Source organism: Symphalangus syndactylus, chromosome 16 (assembly GCF_028878055.3).
Source record: "Symphalangus syndactylus isolate Jambi chromosome 16, NHGRI_mSymSyn1-v2.1_pri, whole genome shotgun sequence".
In the NCBI taxonomy this organism is placed as follows: Eukaryota; Metazoa; Chordata; class Mammalia; order Primates; family Hylobatidae; genus Symphalangus; species Symphalangus syndactylus.
In genome coordinates, this window is record NC_072438.2 from 50366253 (window position 1) to 50387748 (window position 21496).

Here is a 21496-nt window from a genome sequence, read left to right on the forward strand (position 1 = left end):
CTCTAAAAGGTGATCAGTGGGCCTGTTAAATTTCAATAAATTATTTTTGTCTTTCACGTCCTTTGGATTTCTTTAATTTAACTTTTCATAAAATTATTACTCTTGGCTTTTCTCATTCCTTGGATTCTAAAACACCAATTTCTGCTGTATAATTCTAGTTCACTGTTTTTACTTTTCTAAGCATTTAATTTACTTTAGCAGTGTTTCTACTGATGTCCCTTAAAGGTTGAAATTTACCCATTCCATTTGAAAATCTGTGTTTCTCACTTCTCCTTTTCCCTCTTTCCCTCCTTGTTCCTCGATCTCTCCTCATTTTATTTCTTACAAAAATGATCATCCATCCTTATGAAGACAACTTCTGCTGTTGACTACTATATTTAGTCTAATGCAATAGGCTCCTTCAGGGAAGGGTTGTTACTAATCACTGCATCCCCAGAACACTACCTGGTACATAGTAAGTGCTCAAAAATGTCTATTAAACTAATCCATATTTACTCTATAAATTCGTCCTCTAAACTCTGTCCCTGTATACACAAGGGTATAGGGGATGGTTATAAATAGTCTCAAGTTACCTCATACACCACATAAAGAATAAAATCATCTTTCCCCAAATGTTTATCATTATTCACCCACACATTTAAATTCTATATCAGGGATATAATGTAGATAGCCAGCTCTCCCTGAAGCCCGCAGATAATCAATCAACAAGTCCTGTAAATTCTACCTTCTTATATACCTGATCTAACTCCTCCTCTCTACTTTCATGATTGCTGCCGTAGTTTACGTGCTCATCTCTCACCAAGACTTCTGAGTGCAACTTGTCTGTTAATGGCACCCTCTAGTCCAATTCATCCTCCACATTGCAGACAAAAAGCTCTATCTGAAATATAAACCTAACAATTTCCCCCAGTGAATAAAAACATGCAGTAAGCTCCATCCTACATGGTGACTATAACTAGTAACAATGTATTATATGCATGAAAATTGCTGAGAGAGTAGATTTTGTGTTCTTACCACAAAAAATAAATATGTGTGATAACGTATATGTCAATTAGTTTGATTTTAGCCATTCAAATATTTTTAAACATCGGGTTGTACACCATAAATAGATACAATTTTTATTTATTAATTGAAATAAATAAATGGAATGAAATGAAAAAGAATATTGTCTTCACCTGGTATTTTAAAAAGTAATACTAATAGCCTGATATTTCCCCAAGTTTGGGTATTTTCAAGGCTGAATTTATATGAAGATACTAAAACACATTTGTCAGCTAACTTTCAATGAGAAAAACAAAGATCCTTAAATTATAAAGAAACATATGTAAAGCAAACAACAACAATGAAATACAAACTCACAAACAACCTCATCTCAACTTTCTTAATGCCACAACAATAATAGTTCGGAAAATTCCTAAGTCAACTCCTGGAGAGTACAACCAGACAGTTATACTCAGAGGGTTAAACTGTTACTGTGTATAACCCTTTATCTGTCCTGAGTGCATTTCAAAGTGTAGGGGAGAAAAATTTTAAAAAAGGCTGAAACCTGGGGTGATGCTTTCTTTGTACATAGAGTAAAAAAATAATTGCTTTTGTTTGATTTTTTAAAATTTATTTATTTTATTATTATTATTGTTATTGTTATTATTATTATTATTATTTTGAGATGGAGTCTCGCTCTGTCAGACGGGATTGCAGTGCCGCAATCTCAGCTCCCCGAAACCTCCGCCTCCCAGGTTCAAGGGATTCTCCGGCCTCAGCCTTCCGAGTAGCTGGGACTACAGGCACATACCACTGTGCCTGGCTCACTTTTGTATTTGTAGTAGAGACAGGGTTTCACGATGTTGGGCAGGCTGGTCTCAATCTCCTGACTTCAAGTGATCCACCTGCCTCTGCATCCCAAAGTGCTGGGATTACAGGCATGAGCCACTGTGTCCAGCCTGATATATATATATATATATATATATATTTTTTTTTTTTCATTTGCAGATATTTATTGCTCAGGACAATGTCCAAACTCTTTGGTGTCATACATAGGACTGTCCAGAATTTGTTTCCTGTTTAGAGCTAACATCTTGTAATTTTACAATCTTTCTTTCTTCCAGATCCTTTAAAACTTATATTTCAGCCTAGTTTCTTAAACAAAAATGAGACTCCAAAAATTAAGACGTTTTTAAACACGACAGTTTTCATCTTCTCTCTGTACTGCCAATCTAGACAATCCCTTCTTATTTTCAAGACACAGTTCAAGTGTCATCTCCTCTGAGGATGACGTTCTGAGACCGTGCTCCACAGAGAGGACTAAATGCTTCCACATTTTTTGACAGTTTTATTTACCTACCACCTGATCATTGACTGCATACTCCCTAACAATATTTTTACTTTATCAGCAACTTTCTTACTGCTTCTTATACATCGTAAGTTATAGAATTTTTCAAATGGAGCTTGGCTTTTAATATTCGTTTCAGTTGTTTCAGGCCAGACAAACAATGCAGAGGGAAAAAATTCATATGAACCACACAATATATTATAGAGAGAGTTGTTTCTTTAGTTTAGGCATAAACTCAAGTTGGTTTGTTGTGTGTTAAATTCTTTAGGGTATTTTAGAAAGGTTGCGTTTGTCTTGATCAAAGTCTCTGTCCCTGCCATGGCTTTGTGGTTTTTCCTTGTTTACAACTCATGGAAAAGTGAGATTCATTTTGTGAAGGAGGAAGAATTAAGAATATCTTGAGACTGAAGGCTCATCATATACAGAGAATAAAGGCAAGGTAGCCAGATTTAGAACAAAATTGTTACTTAAAAGTAGCATCCAGGGTAATTTCTGGAGGACATAAAAAACTAGAGAGAATGAACATACAAGCCTACACACACACACAAACACCATGTACCTGTGTGTACACACAGACACCAAGTACATAAATTGAAAATTTGGACAAACTGGAACTAAGAACCTAAATTACAATTATACATCTGGGGAAACTACAAATAATGCTCATTTAAAAAGTCAGGTCAGCCAGGTTATGCTTCTGGTGAGCCAAAAAATATGTGATTGGTTTTGAATATCACTTGGTTTTTTTTTTTTTTTTTTTTTTTGAGACGGAGTTTTGCTCTAATTGCCCAGGCTGGAATTCAATGGCACCATCTCTGCTTACTGCAAACTCCGCCTGCCAGGTTCAAGCGATTCTCCTGCCTCAACCTCCCAAGTAGCTGAGATTACAAGCATGTGCCACAACACCCAACTAATTTTTGTGTTTTTAGTAGAGATGAGGTTTCTCCATGTTGGTCAGGCTGGTCTTGAACTCTCAACCTCAGGTGATCTGCCCGCGTTGGCCTCCCATAGTGCTGGGATTACAGGTGTGAGCCACTGTGCCTGGCTTTGAATATAACTTTTAATAAACAATGAGGCTGGGCACAGTGGCTCATGCCTGTAATCCCAGCACTTTGGGAGGCCAAGGAGGGCAGATCACGAGGTCAAGAGATCAAGACCATCCCAGCAGACATGGTGAAATCCCATCCCTACTAAAAATACAAAAATTAGCTTGACATGGTGGTGCGTGCCTAAGTATCCGAGAGTTCCTCCTTTGTGCTCTCTCTCCTGCTACCTTGTGAAGAAGGTGCCTGCTTCCCCTTCTGCCATGATTGTAAGTTTCCTGAGGCCTCTTCAGGCATGTGTAACTGTGAGTCAATTAAACCTCTTTCTATTATAAATTACCCAGTCTTGGGTAGTTCTTTGTAGCAGTGTGAACACTGACTAATACAGGAAAGTGGTACTGCAGAGACTGGGGTACTGCTAAAAAGTTAATCTGAAAATGTGGAAGCAGTTTTGGAACTGGGTAACAAGCAGAAGTTGGAACAGTTTGGAGGGCTCAGAGGAAGACAGGAAGATGTGGGAAAATTCGAACTTCCTAGAGACTTGTTGAATGCTTTTGACCAAAATGCTGATGGTGATATGGACAATGAAGTCCAGACTGAGGTGCTTTCAGATGGAGATGAGGAACTTCCTGGGAACTGGAGTGAAGATCATTCTTGCTATGCTTTAGCAAAGAGACTGGCAGCATTTTGCCCCTGCCCTAGAGGTCTTTGGAACTTCGAACTTTGAGAGAGATTATCTGAAATTAGAACTTATGTTTCAAAGGGAAGCAGAGCATAAAAGTTTGAAAAATTTGCAGGCTGACCATGTGGTGGAAAAAAAGAAAAAAAAACACAACATTTTCTAGGAAGTAATTCAAGCCAGCTGCAGAAATTTCATGAGGAACAAGGAGTCCAATGTTAATCACCAATACAAGGGGGAAAATGTCTCCAGGGCATGTCAGAGACCTTCACAGCAGCCCCTCCCATCACAGACCTGGAGGCCTAGGAGGGAAAAGTAGTTTCCTGGACCTGGCCCCAGGCCCAGTAGCTTTGTGCAGCCTTGGGACTTGGTGCCCTGCATCCCAGTTGCTCTGGTTCCAGATATGGGCAAAAGGAGGGGCCAAAGTACAGCTTGGGCCATTGCTTCAGAGGATACAAACCTCAAGCCTTGGCAGCTTTCATATGGTGTTGGGTCTGCAGGTGTACAGAAGTCAAGCATTGAAGTTTGGGAACTTTTGCCTATATTTCAGAGGATGTAAGAAAACACCTGGATGTCCAGGCTGAAGTTTGCCACAGGGATGGAGGCACATGTAGAGACTCTACTAGGGCAGTGTGGAAGGCAAATGTGAGGTTGGAGCCCCCACACAGAGTTCCCCCTAGTGGAGCTGTGAGAAGAGGGCCACCATCCTCCAGAACTCAGAATGGTAGATCCACTGACAGCTCACACTGTGTGCCTGGAAAAGCCACAAGTTCACAACACCAGCTGTGAACACAGCCAGAGGGCTGTACCCTGCAAAGCCAAGGGGTGGAACAGCCCAAGATCATGGGAGCCCACCCCTTTCATCAGCATATCCTGGGTGTGAGATGTGTCAAATGAAACTATTTTGGAGCTTTAAGATGTAATGACTGCCCCACTGGATTTCAGACGTGCATGGGGTCTGTAGCCACTTTGTTTTGGCCAATTTCTCCCATATGGAATGGGAGCATTTATCCAATGCCTGTACCCCCATTGTGTCTTGGAAATAACTAACTGGATTTTGATTTTACAGGCTCCTAGGCAGAAGAGACTTGCCTTATCTCAGATAAGACTTTGGACTTGGATTTTTGGGTTAATGATGAAATGAGTTAAGACTTTGGGGGACTGTTGGGAAGGCATGCTTGATTTTGAAACATTAAAAGGTTGTGAGATCTGAGAGGGGCCAAAGGTGAAATGATATGTTTTGGCTCTGTGTCTCCACCCAAATATTATCACAAATTGTAATCCCCATAATCTCCAGTGTCAAGGGAGGGACCTGGTGGGAGGTGATTTAATTATGGGGGCAGTTTCCTCCATGCTTTTCTTGTGATAATGAGTGAGTTCTCACAGGATCTTATGGTTTTATAAGTGTTTGACAGTTCCTCCTTCACACACTCTCTCTCCTTCTGCCTTGTGAAGAAGGTGCCTGCTTCTTCTTCCACCATAATTATAAGTTTCTCAAGGCCTCCCCAGCTACATGGAGTTGTGAGTTTATTAAAACTCTTTCCTTTATAAATTATGCAGTCTTGGGTAGTTCTTTATAGCAGTGTGAAAATGGACTAATACACTGCATTTATATTATAAAAAGTTATAATAAGCGGTAAAAGCAATTATTTCTTTTTTTTCTCTGTAACATAGCTCAGTATCTGTAGGAGGGCATATTCGTAAAGAGTATTGTTTAGATAGAAAGATTACTATTATTTAAAATGATTTGTTCATGGTAAAGAACATATTCACTTAAAGAACATGCAAAAGGATTTTAAGCTACTAAAAGTTAAATATTATTGAAATTATTAGAAAACTAAATAAATATCAATTAACCCTCATTAGTTTGAAAAAAAATTATACTTTGTGGAAAAGTATAATGTTTAAATTAAATCATGAAAATTTAATTTCTATTTCAAGTCAGAATATAACATATTTCACTCTATGCCTAATATATAGTTTCCTGTCCTTCAAATTATATTAATGCCATTCAAAGTCCAAAATAATTTCATACAGAACTAGCACATTTATGGGAGAATATAAAGTGGAAAAGTACTTTTTCTTTTATCTTTCTTTTATTCTCTAAAGAATATAAAGTAGAAAAGTACTTATTCTTCTATTTTTCAGATCATATGGTCTTTCAAAAAGAAATATTTGTTGCAGTGGGATTTTCTAATTAGCATATTTGTGTTAGGTTTCTCATTCTTCTGAATTTTTAAGTCATTTAAGTTTTTATTTCAGAACAACTTATTAACCTCCCAATGCCTGTCCTACTCATGTTACTAAAATTCCAAAAGATGCATTGAGTTCTGATCTCCCTGCTGTTTTCTTTGTCATATTTTAATTTATTCTTCTCTCTGAGCTGCTTTTAATGGTTCTCTCTCTGTCTCTGTTTCTCTCTCTGGCTCTGATCTTGCTCTTTCTTCCTCCCAGAATTCAAATATACATTTTTCCTACCTCTGATTCAGCCTAAGAAGGGCCCCCAGGAAGACACTTTCTCAGATTTGCAAATCTGTGGAACCAATTATCTGCTGTCATCTTCCAACTTTCAGTTAGAGATCAATTTTTTCTTTCTGTTAGTTTTCTTATATGGCACACAAAGTTTTGTTTCTTACCAACTAAATCAAATTTTGCATCAATACAGTCTACATCTAATGTAGTTCAATTCCTGTAAGGGTGAGTAGTCAATGTTACCGCTAAACACATCGACAGTTCTCTTTGCAGCATCCACCCTGACAACTATGATTCTTTCTCGTCTCTCCAACTGACTATCATAAACTCTTCTTAACACGTTCTTGCTCACTCACCTAAATTCATTAGAGGATTAGTGTTCCCTTCCCAGACTTTTCAAGTGGGCAGACATTCAGCATCCACATTCATGATGTTATATTTCATGTTGTTTCTTTTGGTTTCTTAGTAGATTAAATACTAAGTAGATTAAAATAAAACAAAAATATTTTGAGTATGGGCCTCCAACACACATATTTAGATCTCAATTATCCAAGGTTATAGCTTACATGAAAAAAACGGATATAGTTTACAAATGAACCCTAGCTTCTTGATTTAAAACTGCAATTAATTAACATTAGACAGAGTTCTGTTTCCTAAAGAGATGTGAAACAAGAATTAGCTGAATGATCAAATTCCTCAGAATAATATTTGTGAAATTTCAGGCTCTGCAAATGGTGTATTTTAAAACTCATTTTGGATATACCTCAAAACGCTACTGTTAGTATCTATAATTTGAAGTTAAAATGGTATTATAAATATTGGCTTTTGAGTCACTATGTAGCAATATGAAAACATAAATTAACTGGTAAGTGACTAACATTCAGAGATTGGAGGAGAGGGTATGTGCTGCCTGTAGCAGTCAATAAAGGGAGAATAAATACAAACACTGGAATTCTTTTCTTAATGGTTCCCCACAAGGGTGGAGATTGAGAATATTCAAATTTTAGAACAGAGGCAGCTTTCTTCTCTAATTTGAGACTGATCAAACTGATACATACACTTGTTGAAGGTTTGTTTTTTACTTTAAAATAGTTTGGCTTTCCATTTACTAGACAATTTTTTGAAATCTCACAAGTCAATATGTAGTATAATGATCTCTTTTGGATATAAAATAGACATTTATGTGTGGAGTTCCTGAACCATTTTGTTAATGGCAATAGGGATTGGGAATTTTACAATTTTGTGTATTGATCAAATAATTGATTCCATCAGCTTTGATTTTTTTGATGTAAAAAGTTGAGAAAAGTTTGAGTTGCTTTTTTTTAAACTGGTGTCCTTGCTGCTAGAAATACACTTAGGACAAAAGCCAAAATAGACAAATGGGATCTAATTAACTAAAGAGCTTCTGCACAGCAAAAGAAACTATCATCAGCGTGAACAGGCAACCTACAGAATGGGAGAACATTTTTGCAATCTATCCATCTGACAAAGGGCTAATATCCATAAACTGCAAAAAACTTAAACAAATGTACAAGAAAAAAACAAATAACCCCATCAAAAAGTGGGCAAAGTATATGAACAAACACTTCTCAAAAGAAGGTATTTATGCAGCCAACAGACATGAAAAAATGCTCATCATCACTGGTCATCAGAGAAATGCAAATCAAAACCACAATGAGATACCATCTCATACCAGTTAGAATGGCGATCATTAAAAAGTCAGGAAATAACAGAATAACAGATGCTGGAGAGGATGTGAGAAATAGGAATGCTTTTACACTGTTGCTGGGAGTGTAAATTAGTTTAACCATTGTGCAAGACAGTGTGGTGATTCCTCAAAGATCTAGAACTGGAAATACCATTTGATCTAGCAAACCCATTACTGGGTATATACCCAAAGGATTATAAATCATGCTGCTATAAAGACACATGCACACGTATGTTTATTGCAGCACTATTCACAATAGCAAAGACTTGGAACCAACCAAATGTCCATCAGTGATAGACTGGATTAAGAAATTGTGGCACATATACACCATGGAATACTATGCAGCCATAAAAAAGATGAGTTCATGTCCTTTGTAGGGACATGGATGAAGCTGGAAACCATCATTATAAGCAAATTATCACAAGAATAGAAAACCAAACATGTTCTCACTCATAGATGGGAGTTGAACAATAAGAACAGATGAACACAGGGCAGGGAACATCACACACCGGGGCTGGTTGGGGTGTTAGGGGTTGGGGGAGGGATTGCATTAGGAGAAATACATAATGTAGATGATGGGTTGATGGGTGCAGCAAACCAACATGGCAAATTTATACCTATGTAACAATCCTGCACATTGTGCACATGTACCCTAGAACTTGAAGTATATATAAAAAAAAAAAAAAACAATTCAGGCCAGGCACTGTGGCTCGCGCCTGTAATCCCAGCACTTCTGGAGGCCCAAGCCTCCCAAAGTGCTGGGATTACAGGAGGGAGCAACCTCGCCCACCCAGTAATCATTATTAAAAGAGGTTGTTTTTAATTAATTAATCTTCTGGTCTTCCTTTTTGGTGCTAAAAAGCTAAAGTAACATGGCTTTTTTATATCAATACTTTCAAATTTTATTTTATTGCTCAAAGTTTCAATAGATATTTTTAGTTACAAAAAAAAAAAAAAAAACAACCCAGCACCATTCACAATAGCAAAGACTTGGAACCAACCAAATGTCCATCAATGATAGACTGGATTAAGAAATTGTGGCACATATACACCATGGAATACTATGCAGCCATAAAAAAGATGAGTTCATGTCCTTTGTAGGGACATGGATGAAGCTGGAAACCATCATTATAAGCAAATTATCACAAGAATAGAAAACCAAACATGTTCTCACTTATAGGTGGGAGTTGACAATGAGAACACATGAACACAGGGCAGGGAACAAGGCCAGAATAAGGCCTTGTTGTATTAGGAAAATAAGATTGCGTTAAAGGACAAAAGGTAGATTGTAGAATCTCTGGAATGACCAGAGAGTTGGGCTCCTAAATTATGCAGCCAGAATCCCCATAGACATTTTTGGGGATGTTCTGGCAAGAACCCCACAGCTGCTACTGATGGGCACCTCACCTTAACATATGCAGGCTCTCCATCTTGCACAGACGAAGCTGGAGGCACAGCTGTCATTCATACGGGTGGAGCATGGCAGCTCATTTACAGCTGTCCGTATAAAGCTACTTTTCTATGTTATCATACTCTTAAAGCCAGGGGTTCCTCACCTACCCACTTACTCCTATCACATCACAGGTTATGCAGGTGCTTGCTTATGCTGAAGCTTTGAAGACGGCCTAGAAAACATTTTTTGGTGTTGTTTTCACTGTAATAAGTTGGGACACACATTATAAGACATGATTTTAAGAATGAGAAGGATGTTCAAAGATGATCAGCCACACATGCCTGTGGTAGCTACTCCTTACAGCCCTAACATCATCGCACCACTTCTATCACATTTAAACTTTCCATCATCAACAAAAATTGCATCATGGCCCACTAACAGTAGGCAATATAGGAGAGGCAAATGTCTATCTCTACTTCTTTTTTTCAGCTGAGCCTGAGAATTAAATTGATATAAGACAGATTTCCAGAGAAAGGCATCAAAATGTATATAAGTTTTGAGTGACATAGGAACCCTCATAAGGAAGTGAAGGCCCAAAGAACTGTCAAAATCTTAATGCTTTTATGCTAGATTGAACACAGAATATTTGAAAAAGTAACTAAATCATGTGGGAGGTCAAAGGAAGATAAGAATTATTTTAACAAGGTCTGTTTGTACAGGATTCTCTTGGCCATGACTCCCCATCAAAAAATGTTTTATTTTGTCCTGGTAGAAGGGAGGCATCCTTCACATGGGAGTTCTAATCTCCTGTTTTCAGTAAGAAAAGGAAATAATTAGAATTCCCTTGTTACATCTGCTGTTTTTTCAAGTGCCTTTAGCCCAAAATAATCCTTATGCAAGAGTGGCATATTTTGGGTAGCATATTCTGCCACTTTTCAGTAACTTTCCTTTATTAAATGGTAAGCCTCCCTCCACACACACCAAGCAGCACAAATCAATGTCTAATCTCTGAGTGTAATCACTTCTAGGTCTGACTATGTTAGTTCTGGGGCAATCCTGTCATGATATCTATAATCCGTGGCTTACGTAAAAACAACCAACAACAACAAAAAAAAACACTACTCCACTTTATATAAAATAGTTGAACATGATAGGGAAAAAAAGTATAATTAAGTTAAATATATAAATGGCACAAGGAGAGTGAAAGTTGAAAAGATACTACGCTTCCTGCTTTTGGAACATGTTATGAAACCACACATAGATTTAATAACATCACAAGCCTTTCAATGTTTATCTCACTCTTATCTAGCAGCTTCTCTATGATGCTTTACCTGTTGTGGAAATTGGATTTTTATTATGCAAGTTTTTGAGCCCTGATGGCCCTTCCTGAAAGAAGTTGTTAAAGTAATCCATGTGTTTTAACCATTGGACATGACAATGTTAATAAAATTCTGAGAGAAGCCCCTAACTTTTTGACTTATTTATCCGTGTGCTTAGAGCTTAACATCAAATGCCACAGTGATAATGATGTGAAAAATAGTTTTGCAAGAAGAGTAAAAAGAGTAATAGGGGCTGGGCGCAGTGGCTCAGCCTGTAATCCCAGCACTTTGGGAGGCTGAGGCAGGTGGATCATGAGGTCAGGAGTTTGAGACCAGCCTGACCAATAAGGTGAAACCCTGTCTCTACTAAAAAAAAAAAAAAAATACAAAATTAGCCAGGCGTGGTGGCACATGCCTGTAGTCCCAACTACTCAGGAGGCTGAGGCAGAAGAATCACTTGAACCTCGGAGGCAGAGGTTGCAGTGAGCCAAGATCGCAGCACTGCACTCCAGCCTGGGCGAGAGAGTGAGACTCTGTCTCAAAAAAAAAAGAAGAGTAATAGGGAGAGAGATACCACTTTCACCTTTCACTTTAACTTCTTGGATTTTGGAATTACAGTTTTTGACTATGGGAGAACTACCTTATACATGGGCTGCTAGCTCAGTACACATAAGACATGCCTCTCAAGTTCACAAGATGTCCTTCAGCTGATGCACCCTTCAGTGAATCTTTATACTCTTCTATAGGGCCAAGTTTCTGCCTGATAATGAGATCTGTCCAAAGTGAAGTGAGGCTCATAAAAATTAGCTTATTGCCTTATTATTCTGTGTGCAAAGGATGGTGAATATGCGAGCCAGAATTTCTTCAAGTGGTAGAAAACATTATTCTGCTTCCTACGGATATTGTCAGGATTAAGTAAAAGAGCAAAAGAATAAGCTGACTTCTGGCATCAGAGTGAGCTCTTTCTTGTTAGTGAGAAATCTGGTAGCCTCAATTTGATAAAAGTAATAAGAGCCACTAACAGTTATTGAGTACTTAGTTTATGTTACAAACACTAACAGTTATTGAGTACTTAGTTTATGCTACAAATTCTATGTGTTACTATATTTTATTCTAAAAAAATTCTGATTGATTAGATACAACTATGTTCCCAATTTATAGAATATGAAATTGAGCCTGAGACAAGTGAAGTCATTTGCCCAAGGACCACCCACCTTAGTGAAAGGCAATGTTCTTTACTCCAGAGTCTACACCTTTAGTAGCAATGCACTTCTTACTGACTTCATAGTAATCTAATATACATAAAGGCATTTGTTCACTCAGCTTAAGTAGCATATTCTGAAAAAAATTTCTAATTATTCATGGAAAATTTTATAAATTTAATCTTTAGGTATAATAAGTGTAGAGCTCTGGAAGGCAGCAGTATGCTATGATTTTAGCTTGGTTTTATTTATTTATTTATTTATTTTGAGATGGAGTCTCTGTCACCCAGGCTGGAGTGCAGCGTCATGATCTCAGCTCACTGCAACCTCCACCTCCCAGGTTCAAGTGATTCTCCTGCCCCCACCTCCCCAGTAACTGGGATTACAGGGGAGTAACTGGGATATGCACCACCACGCTCAGCTAACTTTTGTATTCTTAATAGAGATGGGGTTTCACCATGTTGGCCAGGCTGGTCTCAAACTCCTGACCTCAAGTGATCTGCCCGCCTTGGCCTCCCAAAGTGCTGGGATTAAAGGCATAAGCCACCATGCCTGACTCTTAGCTTGGTTTTCTATCCTAGGAAATTTACAAAGGTCAACCTTCCCAAGGTATTTGAGCCTTTTATTCTTGTTAAATACATATTTGACAAATACGTCTAAGATAGATAGATAGATAGATAGATAGATAGATAGATAGATAGATAGAGTGCATATCATTCATGTGGGTTGGGTCATAATGCAAGTCATTTGAAAACTTACATAATAAATAAAAACAGGTTAAAATATCAAAGCATTCCATAAAGATCCCCTCATAGAGTCAAAGGATCTAAGCAAAACGAACACTGTGCTAGTAAGTTCTAGAAAAGAACTTATTAAACTAAGGGTTGAAAAGGAAAGACTGTAAGATGGACTGACTTGACCCAGATCCTGGCTCCACCATACTCCAGCTTTGTGAGTGTGAGCAAGCCACACAAACTCTCCATGCCCAACTTTCGTCATGTGTTCAATGTGGATAATAATGCCACTCTCTCTTGCAGGGTTGATTGAAGATTAACAGAATTAATACATTTAAAACACTTTCACATGTACTATGTGTTTGCCCTTATTATGAACACAAACATCTTAGCCACTTAAGATTGCACTTTCTATGTGATGCATTATTTTATACCAACTTGTAAATGCATTGCAAAGCAAATTTACTTAACTATCAGGAAATGAGATGAAGGTGAGGCTCTAGGCAGTTTGGGAAAAGAGTAACCATGGTAGATGAACAGAACAGAAGGGTAAAATTCAGGATATGTGACTATGGTAAGAGAAAAAGGAATCTGATAGAGCTCTGTGATGCATGTAAATATGAACCTGAGTGAAAACACTTTTTATGGTTTCACGTCGTGCTAATATTCATGTTGTGAGCTTCAGGCACTTTGTCAATGCGACCCAATCTCTAAATCATTCTATTACCACGGCTATAGTCATAGCTTCTCCTGCTAAAACTACAAGTTTATGATAGCTTATCTCTGCCCTTTGCAGCACACTGTTAATGGGGTCAATTCTTCATGTCAGGCAATACTTTTAGGTCTTTTTAAAAGGATGTCAATCCATCTAAGTTTTATACCCATGTAAGTCTACAAAAATTTATAACTCTTTTCCTCTTGTACTTTACAACTTTAGAGCAACACTACAAAGAAATTAAATGACACAGAGAGACAACTGAATTACAGGAAAACTGGAGGTTAAGGTTCAGCCTTTGTAAAAAAAAAAAATCACTGCCAATGTTTAATTTATATTACTTCACCCTCTGGCACAACATAATGTGTAGATTATTATTTTATAGAAAAATAATTCTTAAATGTATTTTCCATTGAATTTAGTCTCATTGACTAAAAGGTCTCAAATAACATCACTATAACAGGTGCATAACAAGAGAGACAGCATGACACAGCTAAGAGAACTCTTCTTTTTAAATTATCATCTATTTTCTATAGTTTCAGCCAGTGTAATTGTTAAGTGAGGGAGAAGTCAACTGAATTAACTGTTCACTATTTACCTGCCTTTCATTGATTCTGATCTTAACATATTATTTTAATAAGAGGTTTTCTAGGAAAAGTGAGAGAATTTTTTTAAAAAAATTGAAGTCTTTCAGTTACGCTCCCTTGGATGTAGGGTATAATCACAACAATAATACTAATAGTAATAATAATAATTACTTATTTTAATACCTAACTTTTAATAATAGCTAACTTTTATAGGGTATTTGCTAGGTACCAATACAGTTTTAAATATTGTATATATGGTGACTCATTTTGTCATCATGACAGTCATTTACCCCATTTACCCCATTTATCAGATGACAGAAGATAACTACAAAAAGGTTAATGAGGAAATCTAGTTAATTAGTAGCAGAGCCAAGATTCAAATCCAGTCTCTTGAATCCTAAAAACTTTTGCTTTTTAAAAGAACCACCATGTCAGTTTGCCATGTGTACCTGCAAATCCCCATTCTGGCATTACATGTGACGTTATAAGGGTCTTCCTGGTGCACTTACTGAGGGTTGAGTCCAGGTATTTCACCTTAGCTTCCATTTTATCTCTCACTGCACTGGCATAAAGTGAGAATTACAGGTGTTACTCAACTCAAGCTTATAGGAAATATAAGTTGATGATTGTTCTGTATGTATGTCTTCCCTCAGATTTATGGGACTAATTTTAGGGAAGTATCTGCTCACATTCCACCTCCTCAGATAAATCTTTGATAAACTCTGGATCTAACGAAAAGTTAGATTTCTGCCCCCTTAGCTTGTTACATGTTTTTCTTCATAGCATTTTCCACTGACCTGTTTTGTCTTTTTTTTTTTTTTTTTTTTTTTTTTACTTTTTTACTTGGTTTACTTTATTTTTTTACTTAACTATCTGCCTCATCATTGATATTGTAAAGTTCATGACAAATTTTATGTTGTTCACCTCTGTATCCCTAGTATCTGGAAAATTACCTAGTACATAGTAAATGCTCAATAACTATTTGTTTAGTAAATTGTTAATGAACGAGTTCAAGGTTGGGTGGAATAAATACCTGGAAAAAAATCGCTCACAGGGAACTCATAATAATGATTAATTCTAGAGAGGCAGATTATATAAATGAAACATAAGAAAAAATAAGACTTTTTCTTTCTTGTAAAACTTTCTGATGTTAGGATTTCATTAAAGTAAATATAGACATTTGTTATTTTTAGCTTAACATGATTACCATTTGCAACTATTTTTTGTTTCCAAAAAGATTTTGTAAGGCCTACGCAACCCAAACAGATATATTTTTATACCAATATAAATTAAATACTGACTCTCATACATATGTTTGTGGGGTCTTCTGCTGCCCTGCTGGAAGTGTGCATGAGCATGTGGACTCCCACCGACTTGCCACTGCCCTACCAAAGCGCTTTTGGTAAGCATCATCCATTTGAATATTGTTGCCAGCAGACTGAGAACACCTCTGACCAACTAGCACAGCAGGTGCTTAACCTCCAGGGGCCAGATAGCAAAGCAGTGGGCCAGGTCCTAGCCCTGCAAAAGTTAGAGCACGCAGCCCAGGAGTCCCAACATTGCCCCTCTGAGATTATCAAGAAATGAAGCCAACCAATTAAACCCAACTTACACTACAGTCAAATCCTCAAGGGCATCAAAAAATATAGAAATGAAAAGTGCCATATTCAAACATTAAAGCTCATCCAAATGAGAAAGAAAGTCCAAGAACTACAGCAACTCTAAATGCCAGGTTGCTTCTTACCTCCAAATGCCTCCACTAGCTCCCCAGTTTCTTAATCAAACTGAAATGACTGAAATGGCAGACATAGAATTTAGAATCTGACTGGCAAAGAAGATCATTAAGATTCAGTAGAAAGTTCAAACACAATCAGAGGAATCTAAGGAATCCTATAAAATGATACAAGTGATTAAAGAAGAAATAGCCATTTTAAGAAAGAACCAAACTACTCTAGAGCTGAAAACTCACTACAAGAATTTCGTAATACAGTCAGAAATATTAGCAGCAGAATAGAGCAAATTCTGAGAAAAGAATCTCAGAACTTACAGACTGGTTCCTTGAATCAACCTAATCAAACAAAAACAAACTAAAATAATTTGAAAAATGAAGGAAACCCCGGAGAAATATGGGATTATGTAAGGAAATCAAACCTATGACTCATTGCCATTACAGCAAGAGAGGGAGAGAAAGCAAGCTATTTTGGAAATATATTTCAGACTATTGTCCAGGAAAATTTCCATAGCCTAACTAGAGAGATTGATATGCAAATTTAGGAAATTCAGGGAACCCCAACAATATTCTATACAAGATGACCATCCTCACAACATCATCATCAGACTCTCCAAGGTCAATGTGAAAGAAATAAGTATAAAAGGCAACTAGAGATAAGGGCAATGCCACATACAATGCCACTGTACTCCAGCCTGGGTGACAGAGCAAGACTTCTGTCTAAAGAAAAAGAAAGACTATTATCTGCCACCACACACACACACACACACCAAAGTATATAGCCCACTGACACTCTAAAGCAACTATACAATCAAATTCACATAACAACCAGCTAACAACATAACATAATCAAAACCTCACATATCAATATTAACCTTTAATGTAAATGGGCTAAATGTCCCTTAAAAGGCAGAGTGGCAAATTGGATAAAGAAGCAAAACTCAACTGTATCCTGTCTTCAAGAGACCCATCTCATATGCAATGACACCCGTAGGCTGAAAGTAAAAGGAAGGGAAAAGATCTATCAAGTAAATGGAAAATATAGAAGAACAAGCATTGCTATTTTTTTTTCAGATGAAACAAACTTTAAACCAACAATGATCAAAAAGGACAAATAAGGACATTACATAATGATAAAGGGTTTGATTCAACATAATGATCCTAAATATATATGCCCCAAGTCAGGAGCAGCATATTAATAAAATAATTTTTAGAGACCTAAAAGAGACTTAGATAATAACACAATTATAGTGGGAACCTTCAACATCCCACTGACAGTATTAGATCATCAAGGCAGAAAACCAACAAAGATATTTGAGACCTAAACTCAACACTTGACCAAATAGACCTAACAGACATCTACAGAATATGCCACGGAACAAGAGAATATACATTCTTCTCATCTGCACCTAGCAATACTCTAGAATCAACCAAATGCTCAGCCATAAAGCAGTTCTCAAGAAATGCACAAAAAATAAAATTATACCAATAACACTCTCAGACCATGCACAATAACAATAAAAATCAATACCAAGATCTCTCAAAACCATACAATTAAATGGAAATTTAGAAACCTGCTCCTGAATGAATTTTGAGTAAATGACAAAATTAAGGCAGAAATTAAGAAATTCTTTGACAACAATGAAAACAAAGATATGACATACCAGAATATCTGAGACACAGGTAAAGTAGTATTAAAAGGAAAGTTTATAGTGCTAAGTGCCTACATCAAAAAGTTAGAAAGATCTCAAATTAACAACCTAACATCACAATTAGGGGAAGCAGAAGAACAAGAGCAAATCAACTCCAAAGATAGCAGAAGAAAAAAAATAATCAAAATCAGAGCAGAACTAAATAAAATTTAGATGTGAAAATCCATACAAAAATCTATGAAACTGAAAGTTGCTTCTCTGAAAGAATAAATAAGATGAATAGACCACTATTTAGACTAATGAAGAAAAAGAAGAGAGAATATCCAAAACACAATCAGAAATGACAAATGTGACATTACTACCAACCCCACAGAAATACAAAAAACTGTCAGAGACTATTATGAATACCTCTATGCAAAAAAAAACTAGAAAATCTAGGCAAAATGGATACATTTCTGGAAACATGCAACCTCACAAGATTGAACCAGGAAGAAACTAAATACCTGAATAAACCAATATGAGTTCTGAATTTGAATAAGTAATATAAAACCTACCAATCAGAAAAAGCCCTAGACTAAATGAATTTGCAGCCAAATTCTTCCAGATATAGAAAGAAGAGATGGTACCAATCCTGAAACTATTGCAAAAAAGTGTGGAGGAGGGACTCCTCCCTAATTCATTCAAAGAGGTCAGCATCATTCTGCTACCAAAAACTGGCAAAGACACAACGAACAAAGAAAAAATTTAGGCCAATATTCCTGATGAACACAGATGCAAAAATCTTCAAGAAAATACTAGCAAACTAAATCCAGCAGCATGTCAAAAAGCTAATACACCAGGATCAAATAGATTTTGTTCCTGGGATGCAAGGTTTGTTTAACATACACATATAGGCTGTTAAAAAATTTCAACATCATTTCCCGTTAAAATCCCTCAACAAACTAAGCACTTAAGGAACATCCCTCAAAATAAAATGATTCATCTATGACAAACCCACAGCCAATATCACATTGAACAAATAAAAGCTGGAAGCATTCCTGTATTGGTCTGTTTTCACGCTACTATAAAGAACTACCTGAGACTGGACAACTTATAAAGAAAAGAGGTTTAACTCAGTCACAGTTCTGCATAGCTGGGAAGGGCTTAGGAAGCTTAACAATCATGGCAGAAGGGGAAGCAAGGCGTGACTTACATGGTGGCAGGAGAGAGAGAGAAAAAAAGAAAGAGAGAGTGAGTGAGCAAAGGGGGAAGTGCCACACTTTTAAACCATCAGATCTCATAACTCACTGTCACAGGAATAGCACTGGGGAAACTGTCCCCATGATCCAATCACCTTTCACCATATCCCTCCCCTGAAACATGGGAATTACAATTTGAGATGAGATTTGGGTGGTGACACAGAGCCAAACCCCGACCCCTCCCAAATCTCATGTACTTTTCCTATTTCAAAACCAATCATGTCTTCCCAATAGTCCCCCAAAGTCTTAACTCATTACAGCACTAACTCAAAAGTCCATGCCCCAAGTCCCATCTGAGACAACATAAGTCCCTTTCATCTATGAGCCTGTAAAATAAAAAGAAAAAATAGTTACTTTCAAGATACAATGGGGTTCAGGCATTGGGTAAATGCTGCCATTCCAAATGAGAGAAGTTGATGAAAACTAAGGGGCTACAGACTCCATATAAGTCTGAAATCCAGCAGGGCAGCCATTAAATCATAAAGCTCCAAAATAATCTCCTTTGACTCCATGTCTCACATCTAGGGCATGATGATGTAAGATATGGGCTCCCAGTGGGCTGTACTCTGCAGCTCCACCCTGCGGCATTTCAGAGTACAGCCCCCGCTGCTGCTTTTATGAGCTGGTGTTGAGTGGCTGCAGCTTTTCCAGGGGCATAGTGCAAGCTGTTGGTGGATCTAACATTATGGAGTCTGGAGGACAGTGGCCCTCTTCTCACAGCTCCACTAGGCAGTGCCCCAGTGGGGATTCTGTGTAAGGGCTTCAACCCCACATTTCCCTTTTGCATTGCACTAGTAAAGGCTTTCCATGAGGGCTCCATCCCTCATGGAAGCATACTTCTACCTAAACATCCAGGTGTTATGCTAATTTCTGCAGATGGCTTGAATTTCTCCCCAGAAAATGGTTCTTTCTTTCTACAATATGATCAGGCTGCAAATTTTCCAAATTTTTATATTCTGCTTCCTTTTTAAACATAAGTTCCAATTTCAGACCATCTGTTTGTGAATGCATATGACTATATGCATTTAGAAACAGTCATGTTACTTCTTGAATGCTTTGCTGCTTAGAAATATCTTCCATGAGATACCTTGATTCATCTTTCTAAAGTTCAAAGTTCCATAGATCTCTATGTCAGGGGCATGATGCCACCAGTCTCTTTGCTAAAGCACAGCAAGAGTGAACTTTACTCTAGTTCTCAATAAGTTCCTCATCTCCATCTGAGACTAGCTCAGCATGGGTCTCATTTTCCATATTACTAACAGCATTTTGGTCAAAACCATTCAACAAGTCTGTAGGTAGTTACAAACTTTCCTACATCTTCCTGTCTTCTTCTGAGCCCTCCTTACTGTTCTAATCTCTGCCCATTACCCAGTTCCAAAGTTGCTTCCATATCTTTATGGAAGAAGAAATTTGCTTCACATATCTTTATAGCAATGCCTCACTATTGGTGCAAATTTTTTGTATTAGTCTGTTTTTACATGCTATAAAGAACTACTTGAGATTGGGTAATTTATAAATAATAGAGGTTTAATTGAGTCACAGTTCTGCATGGCTGGGGAGGCCTTAGGAGACTTACAAGCATGGCAGAAGGGGAGGAAGCAAGGCACAACTTACATGGTGTCAGGAGAGAGAGAAAGAGGGTGAGAGATGAAGTGCCACACTTTTAAACCATCAAATCTCATGAGAACTCACTGTCACACGAACAAAATGGGGGAAACCACCCCAAATATCCAATCACCTTCCACCAGGTCCCTCTATTGACACATGGGAATTACAATTTGAGATGAGATTTGGGTGAAGACATAGAGCCAAACCATATAATCAATTCCCCATCGAGAACTAGAAGAAGACAAGGATGCCCATTCTCACCACTCCTATTCAACATAGCACTAGAAGTTCTAGCCAGAGCAACCAACCAAGAGAAAGAAATAAAAGGCATTCAAAAGGAAGAGAGGAAGTCAAAATATTTCTCTATGCAGACAATATGATTCTATACCTAGAAAACCCCATAGTTTCTGCCCAAAGGCTCTTAGATCTGATAAACAACTATAGCAAAGTGTCAGGATACAAAGGCAATGTTCAAAAATCAGTAGCATTTGTATAAACCAATAACGTCCAAGCTGAGAGCCAAAGCAAGAATGCAATTCCATTTACAATAGGCACAAAATGAATAAAAATCCAAACAAACACTCAAAGGAATATAAATCATTCTAACATAAAGACTCATACATGCTTATATTAATCACAGCACTATTCACTATAGCAAAGACATGGAATCAAACTAGATGTCCATCGACAGGGGACTGCATAAAGAAAATTGGTACATATACACCATGGATACTATATAACCATAAAACTAATTAAATCATGTTCTTTGCAGCTACATGGATGTAGTTGAAGGCCATTATTCTAAGAGAATTAACATAGCAACAGAAAACCAAATACCACATATTCTCACTTATAAATGGGAGCTAGACATTCAGTACACATGAACACAAAGAGGAGAACAATAGACACTGAAACTTACTTTGGGGTGGAGGCTATGTGGGTGAGGATTGGAAAACTACCTATTGGGTACTATGCTCACTACTTGGGTGACAAAATCATTTGTACAACAAACCCCAGTGACACACAATTTACCCATGTAACAAACCTGCTCATGTAACCCCTGAACCTAAAATAAAAGTTAGAAGAGA